General features: G+C 34.2%; 1 protein-coding gene across 12 annotated transcripts in view; it reads left to right on the top strand.

Annotated features, from left to right (window-relative positions):
* The window catches only part of LOC129906890 (protein Fe65 homolog), a 359,219-nt gene that overhangs the window by 164,218 nt on the left and 170,052 nt on the right, over positions 1 to 24,949 (top strand). The window lies entirely within an intron of this gene.

Below are 24,949 nucleotides of genomic sequence, written 5' to 3' on the forward strand. Positions count from 1 at the left end.
TTATTTTATCTTTTAAACTGGTTATTAGCGAATTAGCAAACAAATATTTTTTTTTCTATTTTGAATTAAAAAAAAAGTTAAATTATTTTTTTATAGCCATTGTTCAACGGTTATAACACTTTTTTTTAGTAGTTATGTGTAAGAAGAACTATTGTAAAATATGACTGATTAAAAAAACTGATGAAATCCATGCATTTGAGGCAGCAATGTGAAAAACTTAAGATTTTACAGTTAAAATAATTTATTAAATTAATAGGCTTTTTTTGCACTTTGGTACCAATAACTTCCTAGTAACTCTAGATTTGATAAAAACTTTTACCATTCTGCAATCCCCTTTGGACGCGCATATTTTTAAAAAAGTTGGCCACCTACGTTCCTATGGATTTTTTTTATACTACAGGTGTTTGAAAATTTTCATAAAATATTTTTTTTTACATTTTGCATCGAAAAACTAATTTCAAAATTTTTTTAAAGAAAAGATGCAACAGTTGTAAAAACTTTTAACTTCTTATGTAGTGAGCCAATTATTGTAGAAAATTATAAAAATAAGAAATTTATAAAATTCATTCATTCGTGGTTGTGGTTAAAGAAAACGTAAGATGATGAAATTAAAAGTACACTGAACGAAAAAAAGCTAATATTTTCTAAACTGGTTGCGATAGAAACTTTTTCTATTCGGTTTCAGAACAGTCAAAAGTGCACCTATCAGCCATTTTAGGTTTATCCATTTTCTACCGGACACCCTGTATAACTTTAATTTGGTACTTCAAAATTTTTCTTGTTAACAAAAAATTAACATAAAAATACTTTAAGTATTATAATTATTCAATTTATGTAATGTTAACTAAATTATACTCTTTTTTTCTGGCTGACGGCAAAAGCCAATGCTATATTTTGTGTTTAAGTATGCATAATGTAAATCAATATTTTGTTTTCAATAAAATCACACTACTACTACTACTACAAAGTTTTTGTTGCTACTTCCGAATCAATTATGCTTTTAGCAGCTCAATCATGGGGATGGCGACAGTATGAAATCACTGAAAAGCTTCTTAGATACTATTAAAAACGTCAATTCCGGCTTCCAGATACAACACCTAGCTACATGCTCTTCATAGAAACAGGTCTTTCACCTCTATTCCTAACATCACAAAAACTCCACTTCCAATATACTTTTTTATGGAGCTAGAAAAAGTAGAGGAATCCACATTATGGTCTACGAAAGACGAAAAAGCCCTTGCTACAATACTTTTGTGTGTGGAACCTTCGCAAATAAATTAGGTATATTAAAAATTGTAAGACGTCGGCAGAGGCTTGGGAGAGTTTGGAAAAAATCCATCAACCTACTAGACCGGCCAGGAAAGTCACACTTTTCAAGCAACTTGAAACAACTTGTAACATCGAGTTACAAGAAGAACTTTTGGCGATTATCTTACTGTCGAGTTTACCGAGCGCATACGAAAATTTCATAATCGCAATCGAGTCACGAGACAAGCTGCCATCGATCGAAATTTTGAAGGTTAAACTTCTTGAGGAAGGTCAACGTCGAGGAGATAATGAACCAGCCGAGTATTCGTCAGAAAGAGCATTATATTTGCATCATAAGCAAAAGAAAAATAAATATGCACACAAAAACTCTGCAAACCAACAGTATTCTCAAACGAATAGATCGTCGGACCAACCTTCCTTCAAAGGCAGGTGTTTTCGATGTAAGCGCCATGGCCACGTGGCATCAAACTGTCACGAAAAGCAAAAACACACATCTAGTGTTGCTTCAGCGTTTGCATTGTTAAATTCTATAAGTACCAGTGAATTTAATACAAATACATGGATTATAGACAGTGGGTCCACGAGTCACTTATGCTGTGACAGAAAAAAGTTTACTTTTTGTAACGATCACATAGAAAGAATCGAGCTAGCTGCTGGGCAGTTTATTATTTAAGGATGGCCCAACAGGAAGATTAGGACATCGAACCGATCCTTGCATGGAAGGAACATGAAGAGAAACCAGAATGGGTCGACATCTCCGACCGAAGCCTCACTCTCAAAGCATATTGGGCTCAATGGGACTCGCTTCATGTGCAAGAAGGGCTACTCAGGCGTAAGTGGAAATCCGCTGACGGTAAATCCTATGTAATGCAGCTAGTCGTACCTCAGTCAAAGGTAAATGATGTTCTCCGAGAGATGCACGATGGAACTTCTGGAGGCCATTTAGGCATCAACAAGACGCTGGAAAAGCTACGACAGCAATTCTACTGGTTACGTATGAGAGAAGACGTTGAAAAGTGGTGCCGAAAATGTGATACTTGTGCCGCTAGCAAAGGACCAGCTAGAAAAATCCAAAGCAAGATGCAGCAGTACAATGTGGGTGCACCTTTTGAGAGAATTGCAATAGACGTAGCAGGTCCTTTTTCCGAAACCAACAACCTAAACCGGTACATCCTTGTAGTGATGGACTACTTCAGCAAATGGCCTGAGGCATTTGCCATTCCAAACCAGGAAACCAAAACAGTTGTGGATAAGATTGTCTTTCATTGGGTAAGTAGGTTCGGAGTACCCATAGAACTTCATTCCGACCAAGGAAGGAGCTTCGAACCTTAGATCTTTCAAGAGGTTTGCTCACTCCTTGGCATCAAGAAGACGCGAACAACACCGCTTCATCCACAAACCACAATCTGATGGGATGGTTAAGCGATTTAACAGGACAACGAGACTGGGACCGACATATTCCATTATTCTTGATGGCTTATAGAAGTGCAACACATAGTTCTACTGGACATACACCATCGGAAGTCCTATTTGGCTCAACAATACGCCTGCCAAGTGAGATAAAATTTGGATGTGACAAATATAAAAGCGTCTAGCGACAGGATGAAAACAAGATATGACGCACGAGCGACAGCAACAGGGTTTCAAGAAGGAGAACTTGTGTGGTTTTACAATCCCCACCGACAAAAGAGACTATCACCGAAGCTACAACAAAACTGGGAAGGCCCTTACACAGTAATAACCAGAATTAACGACGTGGTTTACCGTATACAAAGAGGGGTAAGAGGCAAACTAAAGGCAGTTCATTGTGACCTTTTACATCGTTATAATGTAATGAAGCAATGGACGAACAATCCTAGGAGGGGGGCAATGTAACGATGAATTACTGAACTACTTTTAAGATAAAAGTCTGAACACACTACCTACTACTGCAAAGGTAGAAATATGAACGGACCTTTAATAATTAAGAAACTACCCTTTGAACACATCCCTGAGAAATTCCCTCGACTGCTGAATATCCCAAAATATCCCACTGGACTGGAAGTATGAATCACCCCCTCTCGGAAAGGAAGTTTCGAGAAGCAAAGACGAGAACCTTCGAAGACATTCTCGAATTTCGGAATTCTGGAATAAAAGGGCAGCGTGGACACCGACCGGAGACAGTTTAATCTTGAAAGTGAAAGAGTACAGTACGAAGTGAAATAAAGTGTTGCAAATTGTTAGTGGTAAATAAAGTGATTTAAAAGTGTGTTTTGATTGAGCGAATAATAAAAGTAAATTGAGTTGAAATAAAGTGTGTTCTTATTTGGACGGAAATATAATAGACCAGGGTCGATCATTTTTGAAACCAAAAAAAATCATAGTAGAATGAAACCCATTGGAAAAGGAGGTGAATATGATGAAAATTAAAGGAAAAATAAATTACGGGCGAGCCGAGTTCGGGAAGTGGGTGGGTTGAGTTTTTAGTGGTAAAAAATGGTATATCTCGATTTCCGGCAAAACTACAAATCCTATAGAAAAAAGTTGTATGGCAAAGTTGTAGGTAATAAAAAGATCTACAACTTTTGTATCAACAATTTTTTCACATAACCTCAAAATTTATGTGAAAAATTCAAAAAACCGAGTTTTTGGTTTTTTATTTTTATCTTTTTCAAAAACAAAAATTTTTCTACGAAATTTGGTGAAAACTTACCTTATTATGTTCCAAATACACTGTAATTTATTTGATTTAAAATATTAATTAGTTCACCTTATTTTGACGTAATACCAAAAAAACACCCTAATTTTCAATCGAAAATTCACGTGTCAAAATATCAGCTTTTTTCAAAAAGTCGGTGGGCATTTCGTTCGTTAAAATGTCTATTTTCTGATGGTGTAAAAAAAATTGTACATTAGTATACTATAGAACATGTTCTAGTAAAATTCAAAAAATGAAAAAAGCTTGAATTCGAAAAAAAATTTTTATCATTGTTTACAATTTTGGCCTATTTATTCAAATTTACACTTTAATTACTCACAAAACGTAAGATTAATCAATGTTACATGAAATCTTACGTTTTTTGAGTAATTAAAGTGTAAATTTGAATAAATAGGCCAAAATTGTAAACAATGATAAAAATTTTTTTTCGAATTCAAGCTTTTTTCATTTTTTGAATTTTACTAGAACATGTTCTATAGTATACTAATGTACAATTTTTTTTACACCATCAGAAAATAGACATTTTAACGAACGAAATGCCCACCGACTTTTTGAAAAAAGCTGATATTTTGACACGTGAATTTTCGATTGAAAATTAGGGTGTTTTTTTGGTATTACGTCAAAATAAGGTGAACTAATTAATATTTTAAATCAAATAAATTACAGTGTATTTGGAACATAATAAGGTAAGTTTTCACCAAATTTCGTAGAAAAATTTTTGTTTTTGAAAAAGATAAAAATAAAAAACCAAAAACTCGGTTTTTTGAATTTTTCACATAAATTTTGAGGTTATGTGAAAAAATTGTTGATACAAAAGTTGTAGATCTTTTTATTACCTACAACTTTGCCATACAACTTTTTTCTATAGGATTTGTAGTTTTGCCGGAAATCGAGATATACCATTTTTTACCACTAAAAACTCAACCCACCCACTTCCCGAACTCGGCTTGCCCGTAATTTATTTTTCCTTTCATTCTTATCATATTCCCCTCCTTTTCCAATGGGTTTCATCCTACTATGATTTTTTTGTACTTTTTAATGTTTTTGAAGGCATCGGCACTGGTCTATAAGTGGATATTAAAATAAACAAAATAAGTTTTATTGTGAACCCGGAATAAAACATTACAATATTTATGTTTTTAAAGAAAAACAATTCAGAGCACTTGCTTCTTGTTCAGACAGCCCTGTAAAGGCTGGGAGTTGTATGTTGAATAAAAAAATTGGAGATGCTGCAGGTGGTGAAAGCCGCGATACTGGAGATGTTGTTGGTGCACGTGCTGAGCAGTGGCGTATCCAGAAAAAAAATTGGAGGGGGCTAGAAAATTTTTCAAAAATTTTTTAGAGGGTAATTTTACCTATACGTAAAATTTTGCTCTCTTTCTTATTCATCTTTGATCGAGAGTAAAGCGCTGTGCTGCGGTACTGAAAGTGGTATAGTAGCATTTTACTGTTCTCGATCTTCATATCGATCGATTTCGAAAACTTCGAAATTGCTTCGTAATGTCAAAACTGAAAGATCATCCTTTTTTACTTTCATTTTAATGTCGTTTTCGATTGGTTTCATTCAAGGATTCACTCATTCTAAAATCGAATGGAACAGGTCAAATCGCTTCCACTCAATTCTGTTTTTTTTGTGTTTGTGTGTTTTTCTTTTAAATTTCAAATGTCAAATATTTATATTAATTTATTTTTCTTTCAAATGAAATGTTTTAAATTTTTTAAAAATTAGTAATGTTTAAGAAATTAATAGGGAAGTTAGTTTCCAAAATATTTTAAGTAATTTTGAAAATGAATTAAAAAATTTGTTTCGGAAAAAAATTCATTTATTTCATAAAATAAAAAAAATATTGATTGAGTGATTTATTTGACTTTTAAATATTCGTGTATTAGTGCTTCTCGAGTGAATTCCGATTTTAAATCGAGAAGAGAATTTCTTTTCTGAGAAGCGCTCTGCCTGTCATCAAGGGCGTATACAGGTTTACTTCTTGGGGGGGGTCACGCTGAAATTTTTTTTTTACAAAAGTATAGACTTGAAAATGTGCTACTTAAATTACAAATATTTAAATTTGTTCGTTTCGCATTTTGAACCGAACAGTATCGGAGAATTACTAAACAAAGAAAGGTATGTGATTCGTTTTGCTTTAGTTTAGCCTTAGCCTTGAGCCCAATTGCTTAGACCATCCTGTTCTAAAAATTAAACTGTATAGGTACTTCGATTTTCCGCTAGCCCAAAATCATTTTTAAAAATACATACTATGAAAATCTTCTTTATATTAAATAAATGTGGTAACTTTTTAGTTGAAAGTCTTCCTAAGGCAAACGAATCACAAAGTTAAAAAAATAGCATTTCGAAAAAAAATATTTTTTTAAATCTTATGCAAATTTTATTAGACTAGGGCGATAACATTTTTTATAATATATTGTAATGTTTTATTCCGGGTTCACAATAAAACTTATTTCGTTTATTTTAACTTCCACTTATCTTTCCGTTCAAATAAGAACACAATTTATTTCAAATCAATTTACTTTTATTATTCGCTGAAACAAACACACTTTTCAATCACTTTATTTACTACTAACAATTTCCAACACTTTATTTCACTTTGTACTGTACTCTTTCACATTCAAGATTAAACTGTGTCCGGTCGGTGTCCACGCTGCCCTTTTATACCTGAAATTCGGAATTCGAGAATGTCTTCGAAGGTTCTCGTCTTTGCTTCTCGAAGCTTCCTTTCCAAGAGGGGGCGCTTCATACTTCCAGTCCAGTGGGATATTTTGGGATATTCAGCAGTCGAGGGAATTTCTTTGGATGCGTTCAGAGGGTAGTTTCTTAATTACTAAAGGTCCGTTCACATTTCTACCTTTACTGTAGCAGGTAGTGTGTTCAGACTTTTATCTTAAAAGTAGTTCGGTAATTCATCGTTACATTGCCCCCCTCTTAGGATTGTTCGTCCCGAACAACTCCATTGCTTCTTTCACCATTATAACGATGTAAACGGTCACAATGAACTACCTTTAATTTGCCTCTTACCCCTCTCTGTATACGGTAAACCACGTCGTTGATTCTGGTTATTACTGTGTAAGGGCCTTCCCAGTTTTGTTGTAGCTTCGGTGATAGTCCCTTTTGTCGGTGGGGATTGTAAAACCACACAAGTTCTCCTTCTTGAAACCCTGTTGCTGTCGCTCGCGCGTCATATCTTGTTTTCATTCTGTCACTAGACGCTTTTATATTTGTCCTTGTCCGTTGGTGAATGTCAGCCAGTGTTTCTTTCAGGTTATCAACATACTCATCTATTTCCTGTGGCTCATTTGGAACACATCCGAATTTTATCTCACTTGGCAGCCGTATTGTAGAACCAAAAAGGACTTCCGATGGTGTATGTCCAGTGGAACTATGTGTTGCACTTCTATAAGCCATCAAGAATAATGGAATATGTCGATCCCAGTCTCGTTGATTATCGTTGACTACTTTTGACAGGTGTTCTTTAAGTGTCCTGTTAAATCGCTCAACCATCCCATCAGATTGTGGATGAAGCGGTGTTGTTCGCGTCTTCTTGATGCCAAGGAGTGAGCAAACCTCTTGAAAAATCTTAGATTCGAAGTTCCTTCCTTGGTCGGAATGAAGTTCCATGGGTACTCCGAACCTGCTCACCCAATGAAAGACAATCTTATCCACAACTGTTTTGGTTTCCTGGTTTGGGATGGCAAATGCCTCAGGCCACTTGCTGAAGTAATCCATCACTACGAGGATATACCGGTTTCCTTTGTTGGTTTCGGGAAAAGGACCTGCCACGTCTATTGCAATCCTCTCAAAAGGTGTGCCCACATTGTACTGATGCATCTTGCTTTGCATTTTTCTAGCTGGTCCTTTGCTAGCGGCACAAGTATCACATTTTCGGCACCACTTTTCAACGTCTTCTCTCATACGTAACCAGTAGAATTGCTGGCGTACCTTTTCCAGCGTCTTGTTGATGCCTAAATGGCCTCCAGAAGTTCCCTCGTGCATCTCTCGGAGAACATCATTAACCTTTGACTGAGGTACGATTAGTTGCATTACATAAGATTTACCATCTGCGGATTCCCACTTACGCCTGAGTAACCCTTCTTGCACATGAAGTGAGTCCCATTGTGCCCAATATGCTTTGAGATTGGGGCTTCGGTCGGAGATGTCGGCCCATTCTGGTTTCTCTTCATGTTCCTTACTGTAGCAGGTAGTGTGTTCAGACTTTTATCTTAAAAGTAGTTCGGTAATTCATCGTTACAATATTAAAATTCAATGCAGTTTGCATAACACCCAACTACGACCGACCCATGTTTAGGATAATTTCCGATTTAAAAAAAACTATCTTTGGCGTAAAACATAATGCTAGTTTAAAGGTACCTATAGAAATTTTGGTAATTTTAAACGGTAATATTATTTTGAACAAAATGCTTTATATTACCTACTTATTAGGAATTTTACAAAATATGGGTCTGATTTCGTCAGCCTTCGGGTTACAAAATAACACACATTCAGTTATATTTATAGATTTTCTTAAATTGGTTCTTAAAGGTTAATTTTAATATTCTAAGCTTGCTGGAAATATGTATTTAATTAGCTGTAGACAAGGTTACTTAAATTCTTACCAATAATTGGTTTAGCGTTGATGATTGACAAATCGATAGTTGTTTCAAAAGATAAAGTAAAAAATACTATTATATTTTATAAGCAAACAAAATTCACAAATTCTTGGCTTTTTAGATAACACAGCCACACAAAAAAATATAAAAGTTCTGGTCTGGGGTTGCGACCAGGTTTTTCATATAGTTATGGGGTCGCTGAAACCGAATCCGAAGTCCGTTTTGCCCCATCACGTCAGGTTTTCGAGATATCCTCAATAAAATGTCAAAACCAAAAAAACAAAATTTCTTATCTGGAGTTGCGACTAGATTTTGCATATAGTTTTTGGGTTGCTTAAACCGAATCCGAAGTCTATTTTGCCGTATCACGTCAGGTTTTTGAAATATCCTCAAAAAATGTCAGATAAGAACTTTTTTTTTTGAGTTTAGACATTTTTTGAGGATATTTCAAAAACCTGACGTGATACGGCAAAATAGACTTCGGATTCGGTTTAAGCAACCCAAAAACTATATGAAAAATCTAGTCGCAACTCCAGATAAGAAATTTTGTTTTTTTGGTTTTGACATTTTTTTGAAGATATCTCAGAAACCTGACGTGATAGGGCAAAATTGACTTCGAATCTGGATTCAGCGATCCAAAAACTATATGAATAACATATTCGCACATCCAGATCAGAGAAAAAAAATTTTGTTTTCGTGACATTTTTTGAGGTTATCTCAAAAACCTGACGTGATGGGGCAAAACGGACTTCGGATTCGGTTTCAGCGACCCCAAAACTATATGAAAAACCTGGTCGCAACCCCAGACCAGAACTTTTATATTTTTTTGTGTGGCTGTGTAATTAAATAAGGGAGCGATTTCTTTTTGTGACTGTATTTGTGTCTAAGTGACCGATGAAAAACAAAAAACTATACAAAACTTCATAGTAGGAACAAGACAACGTAACATTTGTTTATTTTGTTCACTAAAAATGATTTATATTTCACAAATAAACAAAAATTGGCTCTGGTTCTTCATTTCTTTACAAAATTTTATTTTGGTTTGACGTTTTGTATTTGACAAAATTGTAGTGTTTGTGAAAATGTGTGTAAATACGTCTCGATTTAAAAGGATCGATTCTTCGGGAAAAAGTAGCGAATTTTTTTTTCATTGGAATTCATTTAAGGAAAAAGTAGCGACTGCAAGTCGACTGCAGATCGAATTTTTGGTTATTGAGAATTCGACATATAATATTTTTTCTTTTGCACTATCAAGAACGTATTTTTTTCTAGGTGCCAAAGAAGAAAAACATTAATCGCCACATGAAAAAACATCCATTTAAAAATGAACTGACTGTGACCTCCTGGGAAAATTTTGCGTGACCCACCGGCACCGGTGGGTCACATGGTGGTCAACGTGTTAAGGATACGTTTAAAATTGAACAACTTTTAAGATTGCTTTATAGAAACGACCGTTATTTTGTTTGTTGGTTAAGAGCTGCTCACTAAAAACATGACCGCATCTTCAAAATAATATGGTAAAATAGTTCGTTGACACCAACAAATTTTTTCACTTTTCATTTTCGTTCATATTCTAAAACTTAAGCATTTTAAAAATCATCTTAATTAAGTATAACTTACCAAATTATTGTTTAAGTTTTGACTTCTTGGGGGGGGTCATGACCCCGTGACCCCCCCTTGTATACGCCGTTGCCTGTCATATTCGTGCGAATAAAACGCTTTCAGAAGGCTTCTGAATGATTCCGGACGATTCCGGAGAGCCAATCGAAAACGACATAAAGTAAAATTACTGCTGCTTTGAACATGGACGCAATTTTATTGGCAATTTAAAGGAAAATAAGAAAAATTTAAAATAAACATAAGAAAACACAATTTGCGAAACAAATCAAATATGTAAGTGAAATGCAGAGCATGGGCGATATTATTGCAAATTTTAAAAGAAAAATGAATTAGATAAAGTTAGATTCTTTGAAAAAAGGTACCAAATTCACGAACAAAAACAAAGTGAATTAAATTCCATCAGAAAATCTTAATGAGTGAAAAAATGCAGAACACCTAATTTTACTTTCGGCAAGTGAATGCGCAAAAAGTGAAATGCTGAACCTGAGAGTTTCAAAAACTTGTTTTCAATAACATTCTTTTTGATGTTTAATCCGAAATATATTATATTTTTCATAATGTGCTTCTTTTTTAATAGCCCAGTCATTTTAGTCATTTTTAAGCCCAATCTGCGTAAAAATTCCTACTGGGCTGAATTTTGGTATACAGCTTAATGACGGCTTTGTTATGAAGATGTGAAAAATCGACATTGATATCGTGTCCGCGTTAAGAGTTATAGGGGTCAAAAGATCACAAAAACTGGTTTTTCACGATTTTCAGCAAAACGGTAAGTCTTATCAAAAAATTTTCAATCCAAGAATTGTAGACCAGATTATTATAAATAAAAAGTATCATGACACTTTTTTTCCTAAGACCCACCGTTTCTTAGGTATAACGATTCAAAAAGTTGAAGTTTAGTTGTAATCGTCATAATCCTATTCCTGAAAAAAAACTCCTAACTGAAAAGTTCCTGAAATTTCATTATTTTTTTAGCTTGAATTTTGTTCCTCAACTGTTAAGAATATGGGGAAACCAAAAAAAAATGGAAATTTTCGCCATTTTTCCGATTGGGGCCCTTCTCCCGAAACCATTTCCCTGGGAATTTTTGTTTAGAATATGTCTGAAAATATACAGGGTGTGCAATAGAGAATGGACAACCCTAAAACGGCTTATAGCTACACTTATGATTGTTCTAAAAACAGATAGAAAAAAGTTCTATCGCAACCAGTTCATAAAATATGGACTTTTTTTCGTTCAGTGTATTTTGAATTTTATCATCTTATGTTTTCGTTCACTACAACCACGAATGAATGAATTTTTTTTTTTTTTTTTTATAATTTTCTACAATAATTGGATGAGTACATAAACACTTTAAAAATTTCATAGCTATTGCACATTTTCGTAAAAAAAAATTTGAAATCTGTTTTTTGATGCAAAATGTAAAAAAAGTATTTTATGAAAAATTTTAAACACCTGTGGTATAAAATAAATCTATAGAAACCTAGGTGGCCAACTTTCTTAAAAATATTCTGGTATAAGGAGAATATTTTTAAGAAAGATGGATTATTGTAGAAAATTATAAAAAAAGAAATAAATAAAATTCATTCATTCGTGGTTGTAGTGAACGAAAACATAAGATGATAAAATTTAAAATACACTGAACGAAAAAAGTCCATATTTTATGAACTGGTTGCGATAGAACTTTTTTCTATAAGTTTTTAGAACAATCATAAGTGTAGCTTTAAGCCGTTTTAGGGTTGTCTATTCTCTATTGCACACCCTGTATATTTTCAGACATATTCTAAACAAAAATTCCCAGGGAAATGGTTTCGGGAGAAGGGCCCCAATCGGAAAAATGGCGAAAATTTCTATTTTTTTTTTGGTTTCCCCATATTCTTAACAGTTGAGAAACGAAATTCAAGCTAAAAAAATAATGAAATTTCAGGAACTTTTCAGTTAGGAGTTTTTTTTTTCAGGAATAGGATTATGACGATTACAACTAAACTTCAACTTTTTGAATCGTTATACCTAAGAAACGGTGGGTCTTAGGAAAAAAAGTGTCATGATACTTTTTATTTATAATAATCTGGTCTACAATTCTTGCATTGAAAATTTTTTGATAAGACTTACCGTTTTGCTGAAAATCGTGAAAAACCAGTTTTTGTGACCTTTTGACCCCTATAACTCTTAACGCGGACACGATATCAATGTCGATTTTTCACATCTTCATAACAAAGCCGTCATTAAGCTGTATACCAAAATTCAGCCCAGTAGGAATTTTTCCGCAGATAAAACCTAAAATTACTGGACTATAATACAAATCAGAAGCGCAATCATTATTTTTATGCTGACCACTAAGATTTTGGAATATCAAAAATTTCTATTTCCAATATATTTGAGAAAAATATTATTTTTGAAAAAAAAAGTAAATATACTTAAGACGATTAAATACGGAGCTTTGAGCTTGCATAAGCAATTTTGCAAAATTTTACGGTGATGTAATTCGATGTCAAAATAATAAAAAAATTATCTGAAGAATTCCGAATTGGACTAAAATCAGAAAAAAATCTACGCCAACTTGAGGGTTAGCGTAGATTTTGTCTAAACCTTAAACCTTATTCAAACAAACACGAACAACAGCTGTTTCAGAATTTGGCTCGAGCAACTGAGCTGCATTTAAATCTTTAAGATTTACGAACAAGTTTCAGTTAATAATGAACATTATGATGAAATCAGCTAGATAATAACAAGATCTTGAAAGCTTGGGGGGGGGGGGGCTTGAGCCCCCTGAGCCCCCCCCTCAATACGCCACTGGTGCTGAGAGTAGTTGTGATACTGGTGGTGTTGTTGCTGTTGGTACATGGGATAAAGTTTTGGCATTGTGGCATCAAAGGTATGGCCATATAAATGGGCAAATCTTGCATAACCTGTTTAATAAAAACATGGTTCGAGGTGACAGTTCTCAAAAAATAAACAAAGCTGCTATAATATGTGAGGTCTGTCTGAGGGGGAAAATGTCATCTTTACCTTTTGCATTATCAGAAAATAGGAGTGAGTCTGTGCTTTCAATTATCCACAGCGATATTTGTGGGCCAATGAAAAGTGTATCAAATGGAGGCACAAAATACTTTCTGACTTTCATCGATGATCATTGATGATGATTTTTGTCTACTTTTTACGTCAGAAAAAGTGAGACGCTTAAATTTTTTAATGCGTTTAAGGTAATGGCAGAGACACAGACTGGTAATAAAATCAAAATTTTGAGAAGCGACAACGGGAGAGAATACGTTAATAAAGAGTTTGACAGTTTTTTAAAATATAAATATACAGCAGAACGGGTGTGCTGAGAGAGCAAACAGAACTCTTTTAGATATGGCGCGTTGTATGCTGATCGCAGCTGATATGAAGCAAAGTTTTTGTGCTAAGGCAATAAACACATCTGCTTATCTTAGAAACAGATCACCAACGAAGTTATTGGAGCTTCAAACACCCTTCGAAGCTTGGTTTGGATTTAAACCAAACGTATATCATTTGAGGATTTTCGGATGCAAGGCATTCATGCTGAATAAAAAAAAAACAGGTAATTCCAAATTCAGCCCAAGAGGCTTTGAATGTTTAATGGTTGGTTATTCTGGAGAGGCTAAAGCCTATAGATTATATGAACGTAAAACGGGTAAGATTCATATAAGTCGAGATGTTAAATTTATTGAGAATCCGTCTAAAATATGTCTTACAGACTCTGAATATGTTCTTATCGAGTCATCGAAAGAAGAATTCGGTAAAAATAATTTCACACAAATCGATTCATTCAAAGTAGAAGGTGATGAAACCGAATTTGAAGATGCCCTCGGACAAGAGCATGAAGACCTGTGCGAAATTGGAATACCCGTTGTAAATGAAGCTGTTGTTGTTGATTCTCCACAAAATTTTGTTGTTGCTGGTGTCCCACAAGATGTTGTTGCTGGTCAGTTTGTCGACGAGGCTGTTGCTGTTTTTGAACGTGAGCCTAATGAAGAATATGAATTTTCTGATGACATTCCTGTTGGAGATGATGATGAATTCGAGGACTGTGAGGATGATGAACTACGAATGTGTTCCAATGCCAGTACTAAAGAGGCATCTACTGAAAATGGAAACCAGGTTAGTCCTAGAATTTTAAGAAGTGGTAGAGTTAGAAACTTAGAAAATAAATCAAAGAAAAAGTCAAATTTAAGACGAAGGTCAAATTCTTTGAATTTTATGATGAATGTTGGGCAAAATTGTGATGATGTATCAAAAACCGTACAGGAAGCCCTTCGTGGTAAAGACTCACAATTGTGGCAGAATGCTATGGATGCTGAACATCATTCATTGTTGGATAATAAAACCTGGGTTTTAGTAGATTTGCCAGCATCTCGTAAGGCCATAAAATCCAAGTGGGTTTTTAATATCAAAAGGGATAAATGTGGCAAAATTGAGCGGTTGAAAGCAAGACTAGCTAAGGGCTGCAGTATGGCCAGGATTTTACTGAAACTTTCTCTCCAGTCACCAGGTATTCCACAATAAGGCTGGTAATTGCCCAACGGCGTATACAAGGGGGGGGTCACGGGGTCATGACCCCCCCCAAGAACTCAGAACTTAAAAAAGAATTTGTTATGTGATACTGAAATCTCTTGAGTACGATTATTTTCAAAATGTTGAAGTTTTAGAACATGAACGATAATCAAAAGTAAAAAAAATTTTTGGTATTCAAACAAACTATTTTACCATATTTTGGGGATGTGGTCATATTTTAGCGAGCGCTATGCTGGATTAGGATTATTTTGATTCGTTCGATAATATTAGTTGAGCTGTGCTGTAGAGTTTTGTATGGAAACAAAATCCGGATAAGTATTATATTCAAAGCTTTTTAAAAGAAATTGAATCGGGTAGGTACACAAAAATAATATCTTAAGGGCAAGACACTGCTTACCAGCAAATAAAAGAAGCAGCCATATCTTCTATTTTTTTATATGATGAAGTGAATAAAATATGTTTTAAATATGGAAGCTTTCTGTGGCCTTGCTGTGTGGAGGTTAATTTTGTTGATAAAATTCGTCATCGGCAAAATGTTAAAGAAGGATATCATTTCTCAAATCTTTTTAGTTTTTTGCAATGTTCCAGTTCAATACATTCGTCTGATAAAATTTGGTGAATTTTGTTTGCTTACAGAATATAACAGTATTTTGTACATACTAAATTTGCTAGATCTGTTGCATTTTTTGAAACAACTATCGATTTGTTAATCATCAATGGCCAGTCAATTATAGAAGCAATGTAAGCAACCTTATCTAAGGCAATTTAAATGTTATTATTAAATATCACTTAGGGCTAATTTTTTCAATAGTTAGATAAACATAAGTTAGAGCTTATTCCTAGGAATAAATGTTTTATTTTATAGGGGTTGGGTTCGATATCCCGCTTTTTATATTCCCGTTTTTTAAAATCCCGCTTTTAAAATCCCGTTTTTCATTATCCCGCTTTTTATAATCCCGCTTTTTGAAATCCCGATTTTTATAATCCCGTTTTTTATTATCCCACAACTTGTTTTGCTTGCAAAATCGGGATACTAAAACAAATTAAAAAATGAGAGATTGTTCTAAACGCATTTAATTAGAACCTTTAACAAAAAGTATAATATATAAAAAGGATAAGAAAAAGTAAGGAATGTGATACTAAAAAGAAATCAATTAACAAACTAATATTTACTTTAAAGTTTCAGAAGAACAATCAAATCGTGATAATCCCATAGATTAATAATAACATAAAATGATCACAACATCTTAAATTAAGTACACACTACATAATCAAAAGAAATTTCATTTAAATATAATTCAACTTATATTTGGATGCATTTCAACAATTTTGATATTTAAATAAATGAAATTTCTTTTATGTGTGAACTCAATTTAAGGCTTTAATCATTTTATGTTTTTATAAAAGAAATACCGTTTTCATAATGTGTTGAAGGTACATATTGTGTGGGCTTTACAACGCAAAAAATCAGTTTACTAATTTTTTGTCTATTTCTCATGATTTTTTTATCTGTGAATTAAGCATGTATTTTGTAAAAAAAAATCGGGATTTTCGGGATTTGACGGGATTATAAAATGCGGGATTTCAGAAAACGGGATTTAAAAAAGCGGTATTTTAGTAAACGGGATTTTGAAACTTTTTTTTCGGGATTTTCGAAAAACGGGATTTTAAAAAGCGGGATTCCGATACGCTCCCATTTTATAGTGACATTTATTCTTCTGACAGTCTATCTGACGATTGAAAAAGCAGGGCTTAGTCTAATAAATACAACTGAATGTTTTTTATATTGTAAACCGCTGATTAATACCTGAAAACGGACGAATAAAACATCGCCAAATTTATTTTTCTTGTCTTTACTATTTTAATAGAGGTATTTTTAATTCCCACACAATTTTAAATCAAAATTTTAAAAAAATTATATTTTCAAATGCAATTTTTTTTACAAAACTTTGCGATTCGTTTGCCTGAGGTTAGGAAGACTTTTAATTCAAAAGTTAAAACTGTTATTAAGTAAAAACGATTTTTATTTCTTTCTGGGCTAGCGGAAAACAATGAACAGTTGTTTTAAGGCAAATTATTCAGTCGAAGCACTCGTACAGTACATTTTATTTTTAGGAGAGGATAGCCTCAATTGGTCAAAATTAAAGCCTAGTACGCTGCTGATAAGAAACGAAAAATCCAATACAAAAATGAAACAACGAAATGGTAAACCAAAAATTTCGTTCAACTTTTCGTTCTGTAGTACGCTGTTCGGCACAACGAAATTGAAAGTCTAAACTTCTTTTTCGCACACAAACAATTTCCGGGGACATTCATTGTGTGTGGAAAAATGATATTTTGAGTTTTTTTGTTTGTTTTTGTTGTTCATTTTGTCATTGCATGTCTTTCTGCGATGCGTGTTTGCTTTTTTTTTCATTTATGTTTGGCAATTTTTGAGTATTTTTCGGTCCAGATTTCGCAAGCATTTTGTTGTCCTCGTGGAGACCGACAAAAATTTCTTTTCACATCAGCAGCGTTCTAGGCTTTAAGGCTTAACGCTAAACTTAAACGAATCTCATACCGTTTTTGTTTGGTTATTTTTAGAACTACATTCGGAACTTTTCGATTCGAAATGCAAGACGCACAAATTTTAATGTTTAATAATTCAAAAAGCCCATTTTCAGGTTTATGCCTGCTATCAAAACTTTTGAAAAAAAAAAAAAAAAAAATTGGCATGACCCCCCCCAAGAAGCAAACCTGTATACGCCCCTGTAATTGCCTTGGCCATTGAGTTAAAATTGCTCGTACACCAAATTGACATAACCTCTGCATACCTCAACAGTGAGCTAGATCAAAACAATTACATATATGGAACAACCTGAACATTTTGTGAGCAAAGAACATCCGAGAAAAGTATGTAAGCTGGTGAAAGCCTTGTACGGACCTAAGCAGTCCGGAAGGCAGTGGAATCAAAAACTAAATAGCTAGTGTCCTGCTGAAAATTGGTTTCGTGAGATCTTTGATTAAATTGTCGCAGTTCAATAAAAACCCTCATAAAGAGCATTTTACAGCTGCAAAGCATTTGCTCAAATACTTAAATAAAACAATAAATTTGAAACTTATTTTCAGAAAGTCTTCTTAGTTGGGTACGCTGATGCTGACTGGGGTGGAGATTCGAATGATAGACGATCTTTTACTGGGTTCGTGTTCATTCTTGCTGGGTGCGCGGTTTCATGGGAGTCCAGGAAACAGCCTACTGTTGCACCCAGCAGCACAGAAGCGGAATACATGGCGCTTTCTTCTGAATCTAAAGAACTTCTCTACTTGCGCAACCCGTCATCAAGAGATGACATTGGTTTCGGATATGTCGCTACAAATCCCATTGTGCTGTATGGAGACAATCTAAGCGCCCAACAGCTGCTCCAAAATCCAGTTTACCATGCGAGAAGTAAACATACCGATATTAAAGTACATTTTGTAAGAGACATTTTCGAAAAAGGTTTTATTAATTTAAAATATATATCAGCAAATTATATGATTGCCGATATATTAACAAAAGACTTGTTAACAAGCTAGGATTTTATTTGCAAATTTAATTTGAGAAGGTGTATTGAAAATCTATGAAATAGTAAATGCAAATTAAACTAATACTAAACTATATCGTAAAATCTACTTAAAATGTAAAACACTAAATGGCAACACTTAAACTCTTATAGATACTTTTTATATTACTTTTCTATGTATATACAGGTTGTCCCAAAAGTTAACGTCGAAACGAAAACGCTAGATAGGGTAGGTGGTGACAGTTATCAGAAAAATAATAAAAAAAATCGCAGCCATATATTTTGTGCGTAATGGGCATTTGAAAAAAAAGGCCGAAAAAATGGTCACCCTGTGACGGTTTTTCATGTGCCGTCACTACAAATCTTAATTTTTCTCATTTTTTTCCTTTTGTTACGGAACCTTGAATAACCCTGCTACCAAATGTATTCAAAAATTTTAACTCAGCTGCATCAGTTTTAAAGCAAATATTACTTTTTTGGCCAAGTAAGTACTAAAAAATTTTACATGACTCTAATTCAATTAACCGTAGTATAAAAAAAATGCACTACGATGTTTCGGCAAGTTACCTTAAAAGTTAGTATGTTCAAATCTCTTTTCAAAATGGTATAACATTATTGAGAATATTCCATAAATAACCGAGATAAAATTTATTTTCTTAAGAAATCCGACTTTCTTATTAGGTAATTTTTCCATGTTATTTAAGTTTTGTACCCTTTCAGAACCTTTCAGAATACAAAAACTTAAATAAAACGGAGGTACTTGAATCCTGTAACCCTCTCGTCCTAAAGGAAATACAAATTCGCGTACAATTTTAAAACAAAATTTAAAAAAAATTGCATTTTTCAAGTGCATTTTTTTTTTCAAAACTTTGCGATTCGTTTGTTTACCATGCGAGAAGTAAACATACCGATATTAAAGTACATTTTGTAAGAGACATTTTCGAAAAAGGTTTTATTAATTTAAAATATATATCAGCAAATTATATGATTGCCGATATATTAACAAAAGACTTGTTAACAAGCTAGGATTTTATTTGCAAATTTAATTTGAGAAGGTGTATTGAAAATCTATGAAATAGTAAATGCAAATTAAACTAATACTAAACTATATCGTAAAATCTACTTAAAATGTAAAACACTAAATGGCAATACTTAAACTCTTATAGATACTTTTTATATTACTTTTCTATGTATATACAGGTTGTCCCAAAAGTTAACGTCGAAACGAAAACGCTAGATAGGGTAGGTGGTGACAGTTATCAGAAAAATAATAAAAAAAATCGCAGCCATATATTTTGTGCGTAATGGGCATTTGAAAAAAAAGGCCGAAAAAATGGTCACCCTGTGACGGTTTTTCATGTGCCGTCACTACAAATCTTAATTTTTCTCATTTTTTTCCTTTTGTTACGGAACCTTGAATAACCCTGCTACCAAATGTATTCAAAAATTTTAACTCAGCTGCATCAGTTTTAAAGCAAATATTACTTTTTTGGCCAAGTAAGTACTAAAAAATTTTACATGACTCTAATTCAATTAACCGTAGTATAAAAAAAATGCACTACGATGTTTCGGCAAGTTACCTTAAAAGTTAGTATGTTCAAATCTCTTTTCAAAATGGTATAACATTATTGAGAATATTCCATAAATAACCGAGATAAAATTTATTTTCTTAAGAAATCCGACTTTCTTATTAGGTAATTTTTCCATGTTATTTAAGTTTTGTACCCTTTCAGAACCTTTCAGAATACAAAAACTTAAATAAAACGGAGGTACTTGAATCCTGTAACCCTCTCGTCCTAAAGGAAATACAAATTCGCGTACAATTTTAAAACAAAATTTAAAAAAAATTGCATTTTTCAAATGCATTTTTTTTTTCAAAACTTTGCGATTCGTTTGCCTGAGGTTAGGAAGACTATTAATTCGAAAGTTACCAGTGTTATTAAATAAAAATGATTTTTATTTTAATTTGTAAAATAATTCTGGACTAGCGGAAAACAATGCAGAGTTGTTTAAAGGCAAATTATTCAATAGAAGGACTTGTATATTTCTACCATAATAATGCATGTTTTTTAGGAACACCTTGGAAGCATGGCAACGAATTATGTTTACGAGTCAGGATATTTCCTTTAAAATGCCAATCAATTACTTACTTACTTACTTAGGGTGACCAGCGTCGTAAGGCGGCTACAATCCGCTGTGGATTTGGGCCTCAACCAACAAGCTTCGCCAGCCAGCTCTATCCTTAGCTCGCTGCTTCCAGTTGCGCACGCCAAGTTGATTGAGGTCCCCTTCCACTTGGTTGCGCCACCTCAGACGAGGTCTTCCTCTACTGCGCCGTCCATCTGGGTTGGAGTCGAAAACTTTCCGGGCCGGAGCATTGTTGTCCATGCGCTCCACGTGACTTAGCCATCTCAGGCGCTGCACCTTCACTTTCTTGGCTAGGTTAGCGTCCTTGTACAACCCGTAAGGCTCGTTGTTGTATCTTCTTCTCCAATCACCATCAATACACACGGGACCAAAAATCGCACGAAGAACTTTTCTCTCGAAACAATCCAAGATGTTTTCATCCGCCTTCGTTAAAGTCCATGCTTCTGCACCATATAGCAGGACTGGGATGATAAGGGTCTTGTATAGGGACACCTTAGTTGCTCGAGAGAGGGCTTTGCTGGTCAATTGCCTTCTCAAACCAAAGTAGCAGCGGTTGGCAAGAGTAATTCTCCGTTTGATTTCAGCGCTGATGTTGTTTTCCGTATTTATAGCGGAGCCTAGGTAGACGAAGTCCTTTACTACCTCGAAGTTATGGCTGTCGATGGTGACGTTTTGTCCAATGCGTCGGTGTTGTGTGTCCTTTTTTGACGACAGCATATACTTGGTTTTGCCCTCATTCACCCTTAAACCCATTTTTGCCGCTTCCGTTTCAATGCTTACAAAAGCGCCATTGACATCGCGCTGAGTTCTTCCGATTATGTCAATATCGTCGGCATATGCAAGCAGCTGAACGGACTTTTGAAAGATGGTGCCTCTGGTGTTGACGTTTGAGTTCTGTATAATTCTTTCAAGATCGATGTTCAAAAAATCGCATGACAGTGCGTCGCCTTGTCTAAAACCTTTTTCGACATCAAATGCTTCGGTTAGGTTCTTACCGACTCTGAAGGAGGAGCGTGCATTCTCCATCGTCATCCTGCTCAGCGGCCGGACGAGCTTTGCAGGGATGCCAAAACTAGACATAGCTCTATATAGCCAATCAATTCTTAGTGCATATTTTTGCATTTTTTTTTTTGCATATTTTGACATATTTTGGAAATAAATGCATGTTTTTCGTGAATATTTTCGCAAAAATTGGCAAAAATAACGAAATTACACGCTTGAAATTTTTGACTAAAAGTGACTGAAAGTCAATTGGAAAAAAGTAAAAAACGTAAGCAAATGCTGTGCAAAACTGACAAACCAACGTTGTCCAAACTCATAAAAAACACGATCAATTTTATTTATTTTTTTCTTGAGAAAACCCTAATCTTTCCAAAAAGTTCCATCTTTGAACTCAGAAATGGTGCCGTGAAATAACACCGAGCGAAATAACGCCGAATTCCGGCGTTATATCACTGTACAAAAGCGAAATAACGCCGAATTTCAACATTCGGCTTTAATGCACTTTGTCAAAGTGAAATAACATCGAGTTCCAACTGAGAAATTTATGAGAAACAATGGCCCCAATACCAATTTGGGACTTATGTCCATCCCATCGGGGTATAGGTTCCCTTTGGGCCTTTAGATTAGTTTCAAGATGTGATAAAAACTTGGAGCAGGGACAGAACGCCCACTTTTTATTTATGGGAGTGGGCTGACATTTAATTTAAGAATTTTATACCACTTGAATGGGACATAAGCCCCACATATTTTTTATTTAACTGGGACATAAGCCCCACACTATTTGAAATATAAAACAATAATGCACAATAAATTTTGCTCTACTTTATTCGCTTTTTGTTCTAGATTCTTTAAATGAAAAAGAAACTGAATGTAACCAACCTCGCATAATTAGCGCGGGTCATTTGGAAAATTATGTCGCAAATAGGGCGTTCAAATTAATCACAATACAAAGATAAGAAAAAAATAAATCCCACCTGTTTTAATTAGTGGAAAGCAAAGCGGACAAAAATTTGCTTACATGAGAATCTATTTAATATTCGAAACCCTAACGCGAAGCGGAAAAAAAATTTGGCCCACGAGAGACTCAATTTTGAGGTGTGAAAATAAAAATTCGCACGAATTTTAGTTCGTTGCGAAAGTTGGGATATGGGAGGAACTACTTACAAAAAAGGTTGGTTCAGTTTGCATTGTACAACTCATGTGTGATTATCTATGAAAGCTCTAAGCCAGTGCAGTTTAGTTGATCCAACTTGGAACTATTGTGGGTGGCTCATATGTATGGTGGGGGTAAAACGTCTGTGTGTGACTTTTTTGGAAAACTTTCAAGAATTAAGTTCTAGGGGACTTATTTTTCCATAAAATGGGTTCTCGATAGTTATTATAGACGTCCAACTGTGGGATATATCCTACATCAAAGTTGAGGATGGTATTTAAGATACCCGTTCTGGCACGGGTAGACAAAATGTAAAACTCGTTTGTTTTGACTATTGAGTTGTAGAAAAAAAACATTACCATAACAACTAAACCTATATCAATTTCTTCATGTTTTTTAATAGAGAAAGGGGTATTTTTAATGTTTTTTTTTTCATAGGTTTTTTGGCTTGTAAACTTTTAATTTCTTTGTATTCATATATTCATAAAAAAATTCGCGCAAAATGAAGTGAAATTGATTCTCCCGAGGGCCAAATTTTTTTTCCACTTCGCGTTTGGGTTCCGAAAATTAAATAGATTCTCATGTAAGCAAATTTTTGTCCGCTTCGCGTTTGCCAATTTGTAACACAAAAATATCTTTGTTGTTTAGTATACACATAAATACAATAATAATACCAAGGACTAAGGCGTATAAACAGTGAAGTAAGTTTGCAGGCTGGGGACATGCTGCCCTGCTTTGGATACACTAGATATTGGATTGGCGTATGCGCCAATAGGGTGGGACATAAGTGCAAAATCGAATTTTGTAACTATCCCAAATTAGTATTGTTCCATGTAGACAAAAAATTTTCAACTTTTTTTGCCTTAGATTTAGATGCCTTTTGTGATTTGGACTGTATGACAAATGATAAAGCATTATGCTTTTGAAAATAATATGATTTTATAGTTTATTTAATATCTCCATTTTTATTTTAGCCTGTGGCTGCCGGTGCAGCCATCTGTGCAATAACCATAACTACATATTTGTTAGATTTCATTTAAACGAAACCCAGTTCACCATAGCCTTTTTTAATTACAATATTTATTCCAAATATTGACCTTAAATCAACACAAGCATTTTATAAATTGATATATACCACGCGAAATAACTATCAAGATTAACAGATTGAAACGAATTGTCTTCATTCTGTACATTGTCGACTTCATTGTTTACACTGTCAACATTGTCTACATTTTTGACACAATTGTCTACGTAGAAATTTAGACAGTCAAAGACGACGCGTAGAGGAACAACACCGTCCCAAATCCAGTTGGGAGATAATTTCATAATTTGTGAGTTTTGTTGTTAGTGAGACATAACGCCCATCTTTTATATGTGGGTCTTATGTCCAACCTGAGTTAGTCAAAAGCCCCACATTTAATGTGGAACTTATGTCTCACTCAAGTGGGACTTAAGTCCAACAAATAAAAAATGGCTGGGCCTTATGTCCCTGTGCCAAGAATATGGCATTTCAATACCAAACTGACTGCAGGTGGTTATATTGAAATTTTTCCTAAGCTTCACTTAGCAGGATTTGCCTCACTAAAAAAGTGAAATAATGCCGAATCGGCGTAATTTCCTTTGTCATTGTGAAATAAGGCCGAATGTTGAAATTCGGCGTTATTTCGCTTTTGTAAAGTTAAATAAGGCCGAATTCTGGAATTCGGCCTCATTTCGCTCGGCGTTGTTTCACGGCACCCTCAGAAATGGTTTTGTATATGTATAGATTTCATAAGAGTTACTAAAATCTTTTTATAATTTTAAAGAAATATTGATATTTTACAAATTCATGTGGCCTTAAAAGCATATTTAAAGTGCATATTTTCTATTATTAAGAGCATATTTTAAGCGCATATTTTTCGTTTTTAAGTGCATGAAAATCCTATCTCTATACATTACACTGTAATTTAAGGACAGGATGGCCTTAATTAGTCAGACTTACATAAGACTAAAACCTAATCAAAAGCAAACGAATCACACAATGTTTTTGTTTGGTTATTCTGAGAACTCTTCGATTCGAAATGCAAAACGAAGTAACTATAATATTTTTAATTCAAATAGCACATTTTCAAGTTCATGCCTAGAAATCCTGTATACGCCCCTGCTTTGATTAAGAGTGAAACGCAGTGCTGTGGAAAGAACTACAGTAGTATTTTACTGCGCTCCACAACTTCGTACTATCTCTTCTCCTCCTTTCATTTTTAAACTATAATTTTTTCAAAGTTGTTGTATCTCAAACATTATACACAAACAGCAAAGTGAAGTAGTCTGTCGTCAATGCAGCCTTAAATGAGATAATTTCGCAAATTCAATATTTTGCATAGA

Source organism: Episyrphus balteatus, chromosome 1, assembly GCF_945859705.1.
Source record: "Episyrphus balteatus chromosome 1, idEpiBalt1.1, whole genome shotgun sequence".
Lineage (NCBI taxonomy): Eukaryota > Metazoa > Arthropoda > Insecta > Diptera > Syrphidae > Episyrphus > Episyrphus balteatus.